The sequence below is a fragment of the Rhipicephalus sanguineus genome, chromosome 2 (assembly GCF_013339695.2).
Source record: "Rhipicephalus sanguineus isolate Rsan-2018 chromosome 2, BIME_Rsan_1.4, whole genome shotgun sequence".
In the NCBI taxonomy this organism is placed as follows: Eukaryota; Metazoa; Arthropoda; class Arachnida; order Ixodida; family Ixodidae; genus Rhipicephalus; species Rhipicephalus sanguineus.
The window spans coordinates 156,668,915-156,687,510 of NC_051177.1; the positions used below are offsets into that span (position 1 = coordinate 156,668,915).

The window sequence follows — 18,596 nt, forward strand, 5'->3', positions numbered from 1 at the left end:
TGGGTCACTGCAGTGCTGCTGGGCACATTGCTGGTGCCGGCTTGGTTAGGCTTTTACCTTCTCACCTGTCTCTTCCCCACCTCTCGCTCTACTATAATATACATAGCTATGCTTGCTCTCTTCTATCGCAATGGGCCACAGACATTGGGCAAATCCCAGTACTCACCATACTGGTCCACTAAAACTTAAGCGAACACATGGGCGGCAAACACCAATTAGGGGCCGCAAGTTTCATCATTCCTTGCTAACCATTTGTACCGAGTGCTTAGACGGTGAATGAGCGCTACCACTTCATGATAATGATAAGTGTCTATCTACTAAACACGGCAAACCACGAGCACAACAGCCATGCTGTAAAATGATCAACAGTATTTGAACTATAAGCCTTCATGCGTGTTTTCTAAGGGTTAGTCCTACGCTTTCATACTTTGCAAACTTTGTCACAAAAAGCGATTTTTGTACAAGGAACAACGGTTTGTTGTTCCACGTGTTTAATAATAAGCCATGCAATGATGGATTATAATCAGAATGTGCTTGATAATAATGCATCATTCCAAATTAATAACCAACAAATCAGGTGACTTTGAATTCTTGAAAAGTTGCGCGGAGACCTAGCATTTTGATAAAACTCCCTTTTATTTTTGCATATCCGTAGAAGGTAGCAATAACTTCATATATCCTATTAGCAGGCCAGTACAGCAGGTACTGCTTCGCGGCACACAACTTTTGTTCCGTGTTTCTTGCATGTTGCAACAGTGCGATTTTGTCATTTATCGCCCATATGCTGTAAAATCCAAAGAAACAGTTATGTTGTATATCAGGTTATACAGGACGACGCGTGCGTGATCATTGCCGCAGAGTTCAGGAACGCTGAAGGATACGTCAAAACACATATGTCACAATTCCAGTCTGATATGTTTTATGAAGTAGGTCTTCGATCAAGTGCAATTTTTTTTCTGAGAAATGCTGAAGCTTGCAACTGAATGGAAATATGTCATGCTATCTGCATCCGCAGGAAGTGTCCGCATCGAAAAATATCCCGGTTTTGACATTTTGTCAGTCTGCTATCAATAAGGCTGCAGAAACTAGAGGCAGAAAATTCGGCCGTCGCAGGCTACCAAAACCCATGAAAAGCACACGAGAGTATGTATGTATGTCAATTAAATACATGACAAGTTAGAAATATGTTATACAATATAACTGACAGCTGTTTTTACATTTTCGTAAAGTAATACTATTGACTTCAAATTATGTAGTTCGTTAAATCGAGTATTTACGGCCTGACTTATCCAAATCATAATACAGGAAAGCTTGGTACTGCAGTATGTAGAAATCAGTCTTTCTTATTTCTTATCTTGCACTTTATCACATCAGTCAAGTCCATCAAGACTTCACTGATGTTTCAAAAAGTTTCACGGATTGCAGTGCTCAGTAATCAATCAAATCTATTACTAAGCAATGTCTAAGCTTTCGGAAATTGCACTTAAGGCACTAAATACTGACAACGATCTTATGCTGTGCATTTCGATTAGTTTTAATCTGCCTGCTGGACTGTTTTTAACCGATGCACTTTAGTGCACCCACTCAAACGGCGTGGGGTGACTTTTGAAAAGTTAATTGTAGCGCAACAATCACTTATTCGGCATTTGCACTCCACTGGCATGTTCAGTAGGACGATCTTTCTGTGTGTTTGTAATTTGGAGCAATTACGCTTGGTGAATTTTTAACAGCGGAGCCGTAAGAAGTTTGTTGTCCGCAGAAAACCACACGGGGGTATGCGCGACAGCAATAGCGCAAGCCACACTACCAAGTACAGCAGTTTCAAGCGTTAAGGGAAAGCTCTGCTCGACGAGGTGGAGCACGTGAAACACGTGAGCCACGTGAAAAAGAGAGAGGGAAAGAAAAAAAAGAGAAAAATAAACTGGAATAACACAAAAAAGATAGAAAGACGTAAAACACAGAGAAAGAAAGAGAAAGAAACAGGCAAGAAAAAGGAATAAAAACGGACAGCAAGACCGAAATAGAAAAAAACAGACACAAATAAAGCCAGATAAAGAAGCAGAGAGATAGAAAGAGCGAGAAAAAATAGACAGAGAAAGAAAGAAAGATAAAGTAGCTAATAGAAAAGAACCGGTACAAAAAAAAGATAGAAGAAACAGAGAGAAACTGACTGAAAGAGAAGTAGGAAAGGAAAAAAGGACAAAAGAGGAAGACCGCCCAGTTCCGCTCTTCCTTCAGGCTTGGCCCCCTAATGCAAAGGTGCCACAATTTTTTAACACGAAAGTGTCTTATGCCGCGGTCCACCAAAACTTCACTGACATCATTTTCGTCACGGATGTGACGCCGGTAATATGACACAAAGTGATAATAATGAAAGCCCACAACACACAGCTTCGTTCATTTGGATGACCTAGGGATCAAGCCCACGACCTCACAGTCCGCGACGATAGATGCGGGACGCTTTACCTACTGCGCTACCGGCGCAAATGCGCGATGTTTCATAAAAGGGGCTGATAGATCTCACACTTCCCTCTCACAGTGTTATTGGTTGGTGGGGGGTGGGGGTGCCGTCTGGAAGCGCCTAATTGAAGTACTGAATTATGACACTAATGAGGCCTTCAGTGCGTATACGGTGATCCGGTTCGGTGAAGATGCAGTTACGTGCCTTGGGCTTGACGTCGTGTTAGCCTGTGACGGCTCGTTGCCAGAGTACTGCAGCTTCCACATGCACTAACGGTGTTTTTCTGTGGCCTCTTGCTTCGAGAGTGATAGCACTGACTACTAAACCTGCTGCAATAACTATCATAGAAATGCAACGACGTCGACGCGTGAATGTCGCGCGTTGAGTGCAGAAATGCGAGAGCGCTGGATACGGGTCTTTCCGAACGTGTTGGGTAAGCGAATTACTCGCGTTCTCCACAGCTGGTCGCATGAGAAATTGGGCTAATGTGGCTCTCCTGTTGTTGTTTTGTGTAACCCTGAGGGAGAAATGTGGTAACATTGACTATGAAGCTCAGTAGAGCCTCCGACCGCGGTGCGCACCGTGTTACACGGAGTCAGGGGTGCTTCATATGTCGGTCTTTCTCGGGGTATAGCGCTGACCGAAAGGCAGGGTATGACGACGGCGGGGGTGGCTAGCGACACATTTGCAGCGGTTCAGCGTCCTAGCGCGAGCGTGGAGGAGGAGCATTGCGGAGGACTGCAGCTACGTAGCTACCGCTTGTGGTTCAGACTGCTCTGTTCACGTAGTCCCTGTAATTACTGTATCTCCTGGTGTGCGACGTCAGCAATCTAGTTCACTTCATGCTGCGAAGAAGGCAACGAGTTACGCAGCTCCCCTCACACAATCGCTCTGTTGGTCTCGCACTGGACGTTGTGGATTGCAGCGATTCAACCTACGTGTAGGCTGTCGTAGGAATGTAGGGGTTGTATAGAGTGCTACGAATTTCTAGTGCCTTTTTGATCGTCATGGCCTCCACAACGAATTCCATGACCATCTTGTGCTGGTTGCAGAGAAGTCGGGTAAACAGTTCTTAAGTCACTGCATAAGGAAATGAATCTTCTTTTCCTTGGACATATCGTGGCCGGCATGGCGAAACAGACAGACAATTTCTTTGCACATCCGGATGCTCCTGTTCGCGTGCGCTACACTTGTGTTCTACAGAATTTCGGCCCTTTCCTTACGGGCAACGATCGTAAGTGTACACAGGAATCCGGTCCAGAAGAGGTGCAGTGTTGTTGCCGTAGGTTGTCGCTTCACGAACCAGGCCCTCGCGCCATCTTCAATGGCGAAATTCACGTGGCGAAGTTTGTTGTACAGTACCAGTTGTTGAACGTGGCTACCCGGCTGTATGCTTCCAACCAGCTTTCCGGGTCTTCACATGGTCCACGGAATGCTGGTGGCTGCCGCGGCTGTTTCATGGCAACAGTTTCAGGTGATATTGTGTGAGTCGTTGAGGCAGATGTCGTCGTCTCCGAGGCTATAGGCTTATCGAACAGGAGTCTGTACTATGGCGCCACCCTTGCTGCCTGCGACTAGCACGATGATCCGCGGTGGTTTTGTCATCTTCTCCAAGACCTCAGCTGTGTTCACGTCTTTTTGTGGGTGTCCAGAACATGAAAAACAGCATCTCCATGTCACATGGTTGTGACGGTGAAGAAAGAAAAGCGCAGGCAATAAAGATGGAACGCTTCATTGGGCGAATGCCCCCTAAAATAAGTAACATTCAATATGCAGCGTAAGCGGCGAGAGCATGTGTCGGTCGTCGGTAATCTGATGAACGGTGGTTCACGCCGTCATTTATACATAAGTGATAGAAGCTTCCAGCGTTATCACTGGTGGTCACGTGAGGCCACGAATAAACTTGACTATTCGCGTTATGCGCGTACGCTTAACAGAACGATCTGAAATAATCGCGAAGCTTCCCAAACAATGCGGCGCTGTCTGCGGAAAGCGTTGCTAACAGCTGGTGTTTACGATACCTGAATACATCAAAATAAAGAAATAAACACGCGTGGCAGTATAGTATCCACCCAAGGTTGTTTTTTAGAGCGTAATATGTTATAAGGTACCAGAAAACAGCTGATCTTCGTGGCGATGCCATCCGCCGTCGTAGCCATTGATGTCCTTCACATCTATGCGCCCAACAAAAACAATAAAAGAAAGTAGTAAAGCAAAACTGCTAGCCGGCCTAGTTGGAACGAATTCATTGTAGTACTTGCGCGAGAACAAACGGGGACGAAGAAAGGAGACACACGGACAAGCGCAATCTAACAACTGATTTATTTTTGAAAAAAGCGTTTGCTTAAAAGCCCAACGTGATCTGCGCGCTTCCGCCAGAGAGCACACATTATCCGCGCATACAACAATCAATGGACCACAATTCCCGAGATCATCGCGTCCACACACACACACGAAGCACCTACGTCGACAAAATGAAAAGGGAACGTCGTTAAAGATACGCGGACAGCAGCGAAATCTCCTTATCTAATAAAGCAACAGACGGATGGCTGATGCACTTGTCTTCTAGTCTATTGATCCAAAGCGCCTCAACTATTTCCCTCGCAGTCTTGTTCCGGTGTTTGAACAGAATGCCAGTGCCTCCAGGCTGAGGTATGCAGCCACATTCTTTACAGTGCATGGCCATATGCGTACTAGGGCGACCTTTTAGGCTGGACAAATGCTCCCTTATTCTAGTGTTGCAGCAACGTCCAGTCTGCCCCACGTACGCATGACCACACGTTAAAGGAATGTTATACACCGCATTAGTCGCGCATTCCACAAACTGGTTCTTGCTCGGATGTTTGATATTGCATTCTTTTTTTGTTCGTTCCTTGCATTCGAACATCTTTTTCACCTTGGCACACACCTTTCCTATTTTGTTATGGGCTGAAAACACCACTTTCACTCCGTAGTTTTCGGCTACCTTTTTAAGTCGGTGTGACAGGCCGTGTACATACGGAATAACTGAAACCTTAGAAAATGGTTCATTTTTTCTGGGGTTAGCACCGCTTAAGTCATCTTCCTGTTTTAATTTCTTCATTAGCCTAGTGCATGAAGCCTGGAGAATGGTGTTTGGATACCCGGCTTCCCGCAAGCAAGTAACTTGCTGTAAAAACACGGTGTTCACAGTATGAAAACATGACTTTCTTAACGCTGATGTGAAACAAGACATTACAATACCATTCTTAACAATTTTGGAATGATTAGATGCATAATTCAAAAGCGGCTTCCCCGCTCTAGGCGAGAACTGCCAGCACACATGCCCTGGTTGAAATTCTAACTTGATGTCAAGAAACTGCAATTTGCTGCCTACAGGTACTTCAGACGTAAATGTCAAGCCTTTTCCCCGAGAGCTGAAGGCATCAACCACCCTATTCTTGAACCCTTCCTTGTCCTCTTGTCTGCCCAATATCAAATAGTCGTCAACATACCTGTATATCTTGTATGTTATACCTTCTAAATCATTTTTGAGATCTCTGTCTATACTTCCCAGAAAAATGCTGCTGAGGATAGGAGCCACCTTAGAACCAATGCACACCCCCTTGGCCTGTATGTAAGTTCCATCACAGAATCCTACATGCGTGTTCTGTAAATAAAAAAGCAAAAGTTCTAGGAAGGATTCAACCGCCATCCCACACGTGTTGCGGAAAGCAACTTCATCGTTGTCCTTAGTGATGCAGTCTTTAACTGAGCTCATGAGGGGTCCTTGCGGTAAAGAATAGAAGAGGTCCTGCACGTCTATGCTAAACCCCCAGTTGCAACCGCTTATACTGTCTGATGCCAAAAACTTAACAAGCCCGTCAGAGTTGTCCAACAAGAACGGGTCTTGTACTACCAAGGAATCCAGCTTTTTCTGCAGGAATCCCGCGACAAGTACCTGCCAAGACCCTCTCTCCGACACAATTGGCCTGAACGGAATTCCTTCCTTGTGTGTTTTAGCGGAGAAAAATATGTCCAATTTCATTCCTTTCGAGTTCTTTACTTCTAGCGCGAGCTTTTCTTGGTTGCATCCTTTTAGTAGCTCAACCGCCTTCTTTTTCGCATCTTCTACCTTTACGTCACTTCTTTTGAAGCACTTGTGAACTGCTTCGACAGTTTTATCTAAATAACACTCATTTGGTAAAACCACAAAAAACCTTCTTTGTCCGCCTGCACAACACGTAGTCTTTCATCCACCAAATACTTAGCAGTCCTCTCAACATCCGCCGTAGATCTACTGCTCACCTCAACCTTGGCAACCACGTCCACACATTCCACAACGCACCGTTGCTTTTCTTTCTCCGGGACACTCCTGGCAATGTCTCTTGTGAGCGCCAACTTGTCGACGATGCTGAGCCTTGGTTCCACGCAGTACTTTGGCCCACACTTGAGAACCTCCTGATGTCGTTTGTCCACCTTTGCACCTTCTAGTATCAGAAGGCGTCCTTCGGGTACGTCTGTCTTCTTGCCGCCGAAGAAGAAGAAGACAGACGTACCCGAAGGACGCCTTCTGATACTAGAAGGTGCAAAGGTGGACAAACGACATCAAGAGGTTCTCAAGTGTGGGCCAAAGTACTGCGTGGAACCAAGGCTCAGCATCGTCGACAAGTTGGCGCTCACAAGAGACATTGCCAGGAGTGTCCCGGAGAAAGAAAAGGAACGGTGCGTTGTGGAATGTGTGGACGTGGTTGCTAAGGTTGAGGTGAGCAGTAGATCTACGGCGGATGTTGAGAGGACTGCTAAGTATTTGGTGGATGAAAGACTACGTGTTGTGCAGGCGGACAAAGAAGGTTTTTTTGTGGTTTTACCAAATGAGTGTTATTTAGATAAAGCTGTCCAAGCAGTTCACAAGTGCTTCAAAAGAAGTGACGTAAAGGTAGAAGATGCGAAAAAGAAGGCGGTTGAGCTACTAAAAGGATGCAACCAAGAAAAGCTCGCGCTAGAAGTAAAGAACTCGAAAGGAATGAAATTGGACATATTTTTCTCCGCTAAAACACACAAGGAAGGAATTCCGTTCAGGCCAATTGTGTCGGAGAGAGGGTCTTGGCAGGTACTTGTCGCGGGATTCCTGCAGAAAAAGCTGGATTCCTTGGTAGTACAAGACCCGTTCTTGTTGGACAACTCTGACGGGCTTGTTAAGTTTTTGGCATCAGACAGTATAAGCGGTTGCAACTGGGGGTTTAGTATAGACGTGCAGGACCTCTTCTATTCTTTACCGCAAGGACCCCTCATGAGCTCAGTTAAAGACTGCATCACTAAGGACAACGATGAAGTTGCTTTCCGCAACACGTGTGGGATGGCGGTTGAATCCTTCCTAGAACTTTTGCTTTTTTATTTACAGAACACGCATGTAGGATTCTGTGATGGAACTTACATACAGGCCAAGGGGGTGTGCATTGGTTCTAAGGTGGCTCCTATCCTATGCAGCATTTTTCTGGGAAGTATAGACAGAGATCTCAAAAATGATTTAGAAGGTATAACATACAAGATATACAGGTATGTTGACGACTATTTGATATTGGGCAGACAAGAGGACAAGGAAGGGTTCAAGAATAGGGTGGTTGATGCCTTCAGCTCTCGGGGAAAAGGCTTGACATTTACGTCTGAAGTACCTGTAGGCAGCAAATTGCAGTTTCTTGACATCAAGTTAGAATTTCAACCAGGGCATGTGTGCTGGCAGTTCTCGCCTAGAGCGGGGAAGCCGCTTTTGAATTATGCATCTAATCATTCCAAAATTGTTAAGAATGGTATTGTAATGTCTTGTTTCACATCAGCGTTAAGAAAGTCATGTTTTCATACTGTGAACACCGTGTTTTTACAGCAAGTTGCTCGCTTGCGGGAAGCCGGGTATCCAAACACCATTCTCCAGGCTTCATGCACTAGGCTAATGAAGAAATTAAAACAGGAAGATGACTTAAGCGGTGCTAACCCCAGAAAAAATGAACCATTTTCTAAGGTTTCAGTTATTCCGTATGTACACGGCCTGTCACACCGACTTAAAAAGGTAGCCGAAAACTACGGAGTGAAAGTGGTGTTTTCAGCCCATAACAAAATAGGAAAGGTGTGTGCCAAGGTGAAAAAGATGTTCGAATGCAAGGAACGAACAAAAAAGAATGCAATATCAAACATCCGAGCAAGAACCAGTTTGTGGAATGCGCGACTAATGCGGTGTATAACATTCCTTTAACGTGTGGTCATGCGTACGTGGGGCAGACTGGACGTTGCTGCAACACTAGAATAAGGGAGCATTTGTCCAGCCTAAAAGGTCGCCCTAGTACGCATATGGCCATGCACTGTAAAGAATGTGGCTGCATACCTCAGCCTGGAGGCACTGGCATTCTGTTCAAACACCGGAACAAGACTGCGAGGGAAATAGTTGAGGCGCTTTGGATCAATAGACTAGAAGACAAGTGCATCAGCCATCCGTCTGTTGCTTTATTAGATAAGGAGATTTCGCTGCTGTCCGCGTATCTTTAATGACGTTCCCTTTTCATTTTGTCGATGTAGGTGCTTCGTGTGTGTGTGTGGACGCGATGATCTCGGGAATTGTGGTCCATTGATTGTTGTATGCGCGGATGATGTGTGCTCTCTGGCGGAAGCGCGCAGATCACGTTGGGCTTTTAAGCAAACGCTTTTTTCAAAAATAAATCAGTTGTTAGATTGCGCTTGTCCGTGTGTCTCCTTTCTTCGTCCCCGTTTGTTCTCGCGCAAGTACTACAAAGAAAGTAGTATTTGACATCGAATGAAACCAAGGCATATTGAGTGGCAGATAAATACACTACAAGGTCATGCTGGTAGTTCTCACACCAGGCTCCACCACATGTGAATTGCGTTAAAAGTGGGCGGTTCGAGGATGCACACTTATTACAAAAGGCTCAGCAGTAATTCATCGTCATTATGATCATCATCAGTCACCGCACGAAGAAAGTTTGCAGCTACACAGGCGCACACAATGCCTTCCGGACTCGTATTGGGCGCTTCGCTTAGTCGTAAGATAATCGCAAATTACGGTTTCGTGGGTATTTTGCATTGGTACTTGTACCAGGCGGCCTACAGGTGCGCTCACATTTCACCTCGAAGGGGATGCGAGCGGCGAAGCTCCGCTGAAATCCACTCCCTTGTCCGCTTCAGCTGACCGGAAAACCACGTGCGGAGCGCAATGTGAAAAAATGAGTCCGAGACCGATTTTTCCGCCATGCGATAGCCCAACACCTTTCCGCTTCACGGGAAGCCACACTATGACTGCACTAGACAATACTGCTTTATTAGATTAGTTCGGTTCCTTTCGGTGGCAGGTTGTCTTTTTGCCCACTTTACTTTCTTCACATCTATATTGTCTATATCACAATTGCTACAATTCAATTAGCATTCCCTATACCATCCGTGTCTTCATTATCTGCTAGGTTTATTAGGACTGTGTCAAACAAAAAAAGAAAGAAACGAGCCCTCAAAATTCCGTTCTTTCCTTCATTCATAACGAGGGCCTCGCGGAGGGAGACCTCATGCGTTCACGTTGTATGCGAGAAATTTGTTGGTCAACTGTCCACTGGTTAAACCATCTCGTGTTGCGTGGCTGCGTGGCATCAGCTGACAAAGAAAAACGCGTTCCACGCTCGCCATCACAGCTACGAGAGTCGCTGACTAACACTCCCAGGTTTTCATGCACATAAATACCCGATCAAGTGGACGACGGGACGACCGCCGCCGTACCACCATAGGTAAGTGCATCGGGCGCGTGATACGAAGGTTGCGGGTTTGGTCCCTGCCGGCGGCGAGTTGTGCTTTAGTCAACTTTGCTTTCTTCCAATCTATACCACAATTACTACAATACGCATAAAACAATACAGTTAGCGTCTCCCATACATTGCCTGGCTTCGTTACGTGCTTGTTTTCATTCAAGTTGTATTAAACTAAAAAAGAAACAAGCCCTCGAAATTCCCTCGCTTCATTGTTGTAGAATGTGTATCTTAGGATGAGTCACATGAAACTTCCAAATGCCATTATTAATATACAAGCTATATTAATTTAAAAGGGGGGTATTCTTACGGTGCAATTAGTTCCAACCGCATAATACCCATACATCCTCTTGGTTTGATTCGCGAAACAGGTATAAGCACAACCAACTTGAGGCATCCCGTCTACCTGCAAAAAAATAATACGGCAAGAGTTTCGGTGCAACTTCTTCAGAATGTTTTATTGTACTACAACAAATCTGAATGTTTTCCGCTTCATCAATACAAGTCATTATTCCTAATGCTATTACAGGAGTTGGAAGAAAGGCAGGTGACGTTAATATTATAGTTTCATTACTTCAAGGCAAGCTGTAATATATCTTTCATTTTTCTTAATATTTGATGTAGTTTTGTGACACCTGATAATGTAGCCCTTTTGCGAACCTGTCGTTATGCTGCTCTTCTCAGCCACGGCTTGCCATGATTCAAAAATGAACAATTGCGCATTAAAAAGCAAAAAAAAAAAAACACAGCGACCAAGGGAAAGACACAACGACACTTGCGCAACGGTCTAACTTCATGCCTCTTTTAGAGTGTTACCTGTCTTAAACTAATATTTCCTCCAAAGATTAACTCTTTGTGCAAAATGAGAATATTTGTATTGGCTCCTGCATGACGCCTGTTTTGTGCCATATCTCTCTAGCGGACCTAAATAGAGCTCTGTTGGAAGTTTTTATTGGAGGCGAAGTTTTCAAATTTTTTAGGTAGCGTCACATTTTTTTTAATATTTTAAAGAAGCAGGCTTCTTCGACTTATCAACAACCTGTGCAGGACGTTTTATCCTCTTTCAAACTACAAGGGAACGGCTTATACTTTACCTACCAAGTGGAACAAGATCGCAGGTTGCGGTTTTTAGATAACAATACGTACGCTTTTGACGAAAGCGTTCTTTGATGTATCGTACACGTGCTTGGAAAGAATTAATACCTCATAACTCCTCTCACTTTAAGACAACGAAACGTGCGAATGCCCTCACGCGCCCAAAGCGCCGTTAAAGAAATCTTGCTGTCATAAAACGCAGGAAAGTTTTCAAGGTCAAGTTGAGAATCTGAAACAGGCTGGCTATCCGTTCATATGCTCATTTGCTGAAGTCTTCGTGAAGACAGTTAGGAAATAAATGAAGAGTAATAGCACAGTGTGAAGCTTCTAAAAATTCGCAACAATATTAGGCCCGCTGTTATTCCTGACATGTATAAGATAACCCATAACTTGAAACGCGTGGTAGTGAAGTGCAGTATACCAACAGTTTTTTTTCTGCCCCCAAGAAACTACCTTCTTGGTGCTGCAAAACTGGTCCAACCAAACAGAATAATTAGATGGCCCGAAAAAATTAGAAAATTCTTTTGTGGAATGAGTGGCAAGTGTTGTTTATGGGATCCCACTGACATAAGGAAAGTCTCACGGCAGCCACATTGGCCGATGTGTAAATGAGCGTCTTGCTGACCATAACTGCGTATTACAAAATGGCACAGTTACTGTCATCTCACATATATTGCAATATCTGCGGTGCGAGTTAAAAAACACGCAGTGAGAGTCGGCAAAATGAAGATATTACACAGGAGCAATGACAAGGCAGCCCCTGAAATGAGTGACGCTTTCCATGTCGATAGTTATGGTAAATACTGTATAAACATCCGCTCAAGCGCTACTCATAAATGTGAAGTTGCGTGTTCACATGTATCGTGCTGAAACACGCGTTTTATTCTCCTGTACATTGCGGCGCGCGTGGGGAGAACTTCCTCACTGACGTTTGACACTTCGGTTTGTTGTATTTTTACACGCATAGGATGTGAATACACAGTGGCAAGTATGCGCAAGAGGCGTGGTCTGTTTTCCTTGTGTGCTGTGTTTTTAAATCCTAACATTTTTTTAGCGAACCTCAGGCACTTTGGCCGTTTCTATCTATCTATCTATCTATCTATCTATCTATCTATCTATCTATCTATCTATCTATCTATCTATCTATCTATCTATCTATCTATCTATCTATCTATCTATCTCTGCGGCTATGTCTGGGCGCTCTCTTGGTCGCCTCTATAACTTACAATATACCAAAGTTGGCATAGCAGGGGATCAGTGTATGGCGAACATGATACACTGGTCATGACATTAATAACACAAACTGTCTCTTGCCTATGCCTCAGTCACGTGTGGCACATACCCGCTTACCACAGTTCATGTTATGCGGGTATGCGCCACAGGTGATTCAGAGTCTCACTGAACACATTAACAGCGAACATATTCCACATCCGCGGCTCAAAAGAGCTCAGGACCTCACACTTCAGCTTTTACAAAGGAATACATATCCTAACCCGTGTATTTTACGCACGATCTATGTCGATATTTATACTAGCAGTTCTTGTCCCTCGTTGGGGGAAATATAGACGTTAGAACACATGCTCTGGCAGTGTACCCAGTCACACTCTAATGTCGATAACGACTCGGCCAGTTTGGATGCGGCCCTACGTAGCCCCCCTCTGGCCGAATAACTGGGCTGTCCAGCAGGCCCATGACGCGGCCGAGAGGCTTGGCCTTCCGGTCACTAAGTGGGGGCGGCCCGCTGCGTGTTGAGACGTGACCTACGGGACCTCAATAAAGTTTACCATACGATACCTTACACATTGAAACGCAAGGCAAGGGGGTAGCTGAAGACAAAACACCCATGGCAGATGATTGACTACAATCTACTCATGGACGTGGTCCGCCAGAATTACGTGTTCTCTTCATTTCTAACGAGGCTGCGCGGTTGCCTCATGCTGACTGAGGATGACGTCAGACTGATCGAGAGCTGCTTTGTCACAAGCGAAGAAGTAGCCGCTAACTACCCTGACGTGATTCGGCTATACTGTAACAATGCGGACGTCGACCGCTATAATGCACGTTGTCTCGGCGCTGCGCACGACGCTTTATGTCATCCCGCATGTGATAACACAACTGGCTACAGGACGAGCAGGTGCACAGAGATGCCCTGTCCAAATTGGCCAAGATGAACGCAAGCCACAAGGGTGACCAGCCGGGCTCGATTTGCCCGAGTGTCGGCGAGCCCTACATGATCACGGCCAACATCTACATAAGCGATGGACTCGTAAATAGAAACATGGCCACCTAGCGGTATACTTAGCGTGACGAACACGGCAGCCTCGTGAGACTGTGGGTTGATTTTCTGACGTACACGGGAGGCCATTTTCGTGCAAACCAGGACGAAACACATAACCAACGCGCATACATTATTACAATTGAAATAGATGCCCATGGGACTGCGAACCACTGCAACCAGGGTATACGCCAAAAATATCTCATCTAAGAGGACACAGTTTCCCCTCGAGCAATCAAACGCAACTGCTATAGATAACCCACAAGGGGTCACACACGCCCAGGAAGTCAACGAGTGCGATAAGCGCCATCCACTTAAGTTGGTCTACGTTGCATTTTCCAGGCCAACAAGCCTCGACCGCCTATACATCACAAGAGAGGACCACGCCTCTGATCATTTCCGATGACTTCAACATTGATTTATCAACACCTAACAGCTCCTGGTTCTTATACTATATGAAATAGGTTTTCGATGTAGCCAGAGAATCACAGCACCTCGTTCCACGTCCAGGACAGGAGGCAACATAGATCATTTCTTCGCAAGATGTGTCCATGATTTTCAACAGCTGTGGTGTACTTCACTACACATAGGCCTCTCGTCCCTGCGATTACGAACGAATCCGATAACGAGTCATGTACAGCTGATTGTGCTCACTTATCAAGGCGATGATGGCCTTGTTCAAGAAGTGTCAAGCACCCGTTCCACACGTACACACGGGTTCGTGAAGCGTGCGTGTTCTCCACAGCCACTTTCCCGCCACATGCTTCGCATAACATCGACTCCCATGGTACGGGGGATCTGCCGAATTTATGCGCAACCTTCCCGTTTGGCACAATGCACCACCTAGCCCCTATACGTGTGCCTAGCGGCACGCTTTGCATACTAAGCGTATAACGCAACACAGCAGTGGTTTGTAAAGCCGATTTGACCCTGACTAACATGGTGTACGGTGTACGAGCGAAAATACTCTCCCTCAAAAAGTTAGAGTGACAGACCCAACAGCAAAATCATAGGCATATGTCTAGGCTCGCTCAGCAAAATAGTGGCGTGCGAAAAGAAGATTTCGGCAAATTTCCCTCCTCTTCCTGGCCAGAATAAGCGTAAGATCGGCGCCGTCTTGGTTGTTTGCGCAGTTGCTCAACAGAAAGACAAGTTCCCGTCACTCGTTTCGAATTTCATTTCTTTCCATAACCGGGAGGCCACGTCTAGTACGCGCTCCCGAGGAGCACCGTGCTTTTAAAGGAAAGTATTCACCACCGAACAAGAACAATTTTTTAAGTGTGTGAATGTGTGTTTGCTGGTAACGATGACCGCTGCAACCGCTGAAGATATTAAAATGTGTCTGTACCTTTCGTCAAAATTTTGTGTCACCGCTGTGCTGTATCGTGGAGCTTCGTAGGTCATCCACCTTCGCGGAGTGGAATGACACAAGTATATTTTTTAACTCGGCATAGTTCAGCAACGTTATACCACTGATGTATTTATCGAAATATTTCACAAGTATTGGCCGTCCAGAATAAATTGTTTTTTGAGCTAACACGCCACAGGAACGTTCACACATTACATGAAGACAGTTTCAGCTCAAATCGCTTGAGGCAATATTTTCCTCAGGAAACCATAGAACATAACCAACTGAGCCCTATTACTCACGCTTCGTTTTTGTATTTTTCTCGCTTTAGTGGAACAGAGTCTGTTTACTTCTGCTGACAGTTTTATAGCGCAGCTCTCAGGCGCCAGTTCCAGTGTTCAGGGTTGTCGCACGGCGGCTACATAAAAACAAAAAGTGGAGCCTGCTGCGTCACGTCGCTGTCAATGGGTGAGCCCCTGTTGGCTGAGTTGTTAGTTGCGGCCGCTGTTTTTGGTGACGACGCTAATGTTCGGGGACACAAGGCGGACGGCGGTTCGTGCCAAAACGTCGTTGCCTCGGGATCTACGCTTGTTCGCGTGCTTTTTAGTGCGATCATGTGTGTGAGAGGGTTTGCCTAGTGTTTCCCGACTTTATCAAGGATATTTGAGGCGCGTTTATGTCAGCCAGCCTGTTATGATGCGATTCCGCTAAACTGCCGCGTGCCGTTCTGCGAATCAAACGTGAGAAAAAAACGCGTGATTTAGCGATGCCGGTCGATATGAGGCTAGGCTCGCATGAGACGTTCCGGACATTAGCAATGGCAGCACTCATGCTGTCTTCCATACAAGTGGGATCTCTTCCGTGCGCCACATATGATAAAATATTTAGGGTGTCATTTCAATCATTGACCGTCACTTGTCGACATTTGACCTCTCTTTATCAGCGGAAAAATTTGCCTTCTTCCCAGGAGTAAGGCGAATTCAACACGTCTGTCGCTGAATATTTGAGGACGCTCAGTTCGTTGTGCAACAAGTGTTCGTTTCCGTGGCATTGCCATCGTCAACAAGGTACTATGGGGACGCGCGGTTGTTAGTATTGTGGCTGCATCACTGAAAAGAAACAACGCTCTTCGTCGCATGTCAGGTGTACTTGGGGCAACAATCCTACAGCCGCATTCTTTATTAGCTGCGGCTTATCACCATAACCGAGCCCGTTCGAATGCTCAGAGGCAGTGCACAGAAAGGGGTCTTCGCTTTGCGATGGAAGTTCCTCGGACGGCTTCAGACAGGAAGGTCACTAATGAAGCCCAGTATTTTCCGTTGCATCTTTCGCGCCGCGGCCTTTGTTGACGCATCTGTCAAGCCTGGGTGAGTCCTGCGCAGTGACGGCGTCTCTCCGGCGGCTAAGAGCAAGAACTGGCTCACGTTTCTACGCGGCGCTGAACACATTTTGATATTTAGGATTGGAATTTCCACGAAGCCCAATGGACCCGCCATGGTCTTTTGTGGTCGTTTCCTGTAACTTCAGTTCAGCCAAGCTGAGTTTCTTGCGCTAGACCACTTGAGCAACATCTACCGCAGTCACCTACAAGTGTACACCGACGGATCGATGTGTACACAAACGGATAGCTGCGCAGCCTGTAGCGGCTTTCTCCATACCCTGGCTTGGCGTTTCATGGTCTGGCTGCCTGGATTGAGTCGTTTCGTCCACAACAGTGCAAAAATTTCTGTGCGATAATTGCGATCCTTTTCTGCACTAGATGTAGTAGTGCTGACGGAATCAAAGTCGGCGTTAGAAAGACTGCATCGCAGGATCCACCAAGAAAAGTTCGCTAGGCAACCTCTGCCATTATATAAACACCTGGTCGGCAGGAGCTTTAATGCAACGTTTCAGTGGATCCACTCCCCCTTTGGAATTGATGGCAATGAGAAGGCTGATGCCCTACCACGCGAAGCCCGAACTTGTGCTCCAAATGTAGGAGTTCCTAAGACTTGCGAGAACAACAAAGATGTAATGCGCAACCATTTCAGCGTGATCCGTAAGTTTCCACATCAAGCATGTGTAATCCACCGACTTTCTCGAGAACAAGCCGCGATATTGGGCCGGATAATAACTGATTCCGCATAAACGCCGGCTTGTTCAATCAAGACTGGGCTATGTGCATCCCTGTTTTGTGCATTTTGCGGTGACATCGGCGCATAGGTCGGCAAACTCACTCATGAGTCAACTCACAGAGAGTCACTCAGATTCACGTCAAACTGTGAAGCTGAGTCTGAGCGAGTCCGGGTCAGTAATATTTTGGTAAGTTTGAGTCTGAGTGAGTCCGGTTGAGAAACATTTTATTGAGTATGAGTATGACTGAGCCCCGTTGTCGAAACTTTTGGTAAGCCTTAGTCCAATTGAGCCCGCAGTGCAAAATATATTTCTCCATTGAGCCTGAATGAGCGCCGCATTTTTTTGCCAGCCTATGTTGTATCTACTCCACTTCAGCTTTACTATCAAGCCTATGTCAGCTCACGTTTATGCTCATGCCGACTCATACATACTTCAACGCGCTAACGTTCAAACGCTGGCTCAGTATGTATTGATCAGAGACGTGAGTTACGGAGGGAAGGGGGTCGTGCGTGACATCCTCCCGCAAACTCTCTCACGGCAGTTATAAAATATCTTGTGTTAGTCATATTTTTTAACAAAAAATATCCTTACTGGGTTGCAACCACTAATAACTCATATTTGAAGGAACGAGAATAAAAGGCGCCAATTTGAGCACCGATTGTGCGAGGCACTGGTGTTAAAGTGCATTGACACAATGGTCGAAAAAGCCAATTATGTGTTAACAGACTCATGAGTCGACTCACTCAGACTCGGATAGATCCGTGAGTCTGAGTCTGAGTGACTCCAGATAAGTAATACTTTGGTGATTGTGAGTCCGGTCGAGGAAAATTTTGCTGAGTGTGAGTCCGAGTGAGCCCTAATGGCAAAATATATTTAAGTAGTGACCCTGATTTTTTGCCGAGCTATGCATCGGCGACGTCGGACATTTTACTTGGCTTTGCCCGCAGTTCGATAAGGAAAGAGCAGCGATGGTCTGCGCTTGCAAAGGAGTTGTCATAAACATCCGATATTTGAAACCGTAATTTTAACGCGATAACGTTAAAGAGCTCGTATCGCAGAAATTCCGCCGTCGGCGTCGGCACCGTTGGTTTTGAGCGAAAGATCATCATCTTATCCGTGACCGGAAAATTAAAAAAGCTGCAAATAAAATAAATAATAAAAATGTTGGGTCCGAGTGAGACTCGAACCCAGGCCGTCTACGTGGCAAGCAGGTGTTCTACCACACAGCCACGCTTCTGCTTGGAGCTGCCCTGAAAGTAACTTTCATGCTTCCCAAAAATACGCGTCCTCTATACAGGTGTCACAGTACGAGATTCAATATCGCAGTAATATTGCATGGTACAAGCGTACATTGCCATCGGGCGTCACACCGTGTCAATATGATAACGACTTGGTGGTTTAAAGACAGCTACCCATTACAAAAGGCACACACATTACTGCGCGTATTGCCTTAGGACCACGTAGTGGGTGCATCGCAACTTCGACAAAGCTTCTCGCGCATAATTGCCCCTGGTTTAAAGCATGCTACCCATTACATAAGGCACA

General features: G+C 45.7%; 1 long non-coding RNA gene across 1 annotated transcript; it reads right to left on the reverse strand.

Annotated features, from left to right (window-relative positions):
* Positions 1-618: 618 nt before the first annotated feature.
* On the reverse strand, positions 619-10,574 carry LOC119383831 (uncharacterized). Its single transcript, XR_005181753.1, has 2 exons — positions 10,529-10,574; positions 619-784 (listed from the first exon to the last, which is right to left on the reverse strand). It is a non-coding gene; the product is annotated as an uncharacterized LOC119383831 (long non-coding RNA).
* Positions 10,575-18,596: the final 8,022 nt, after the last annotated feature.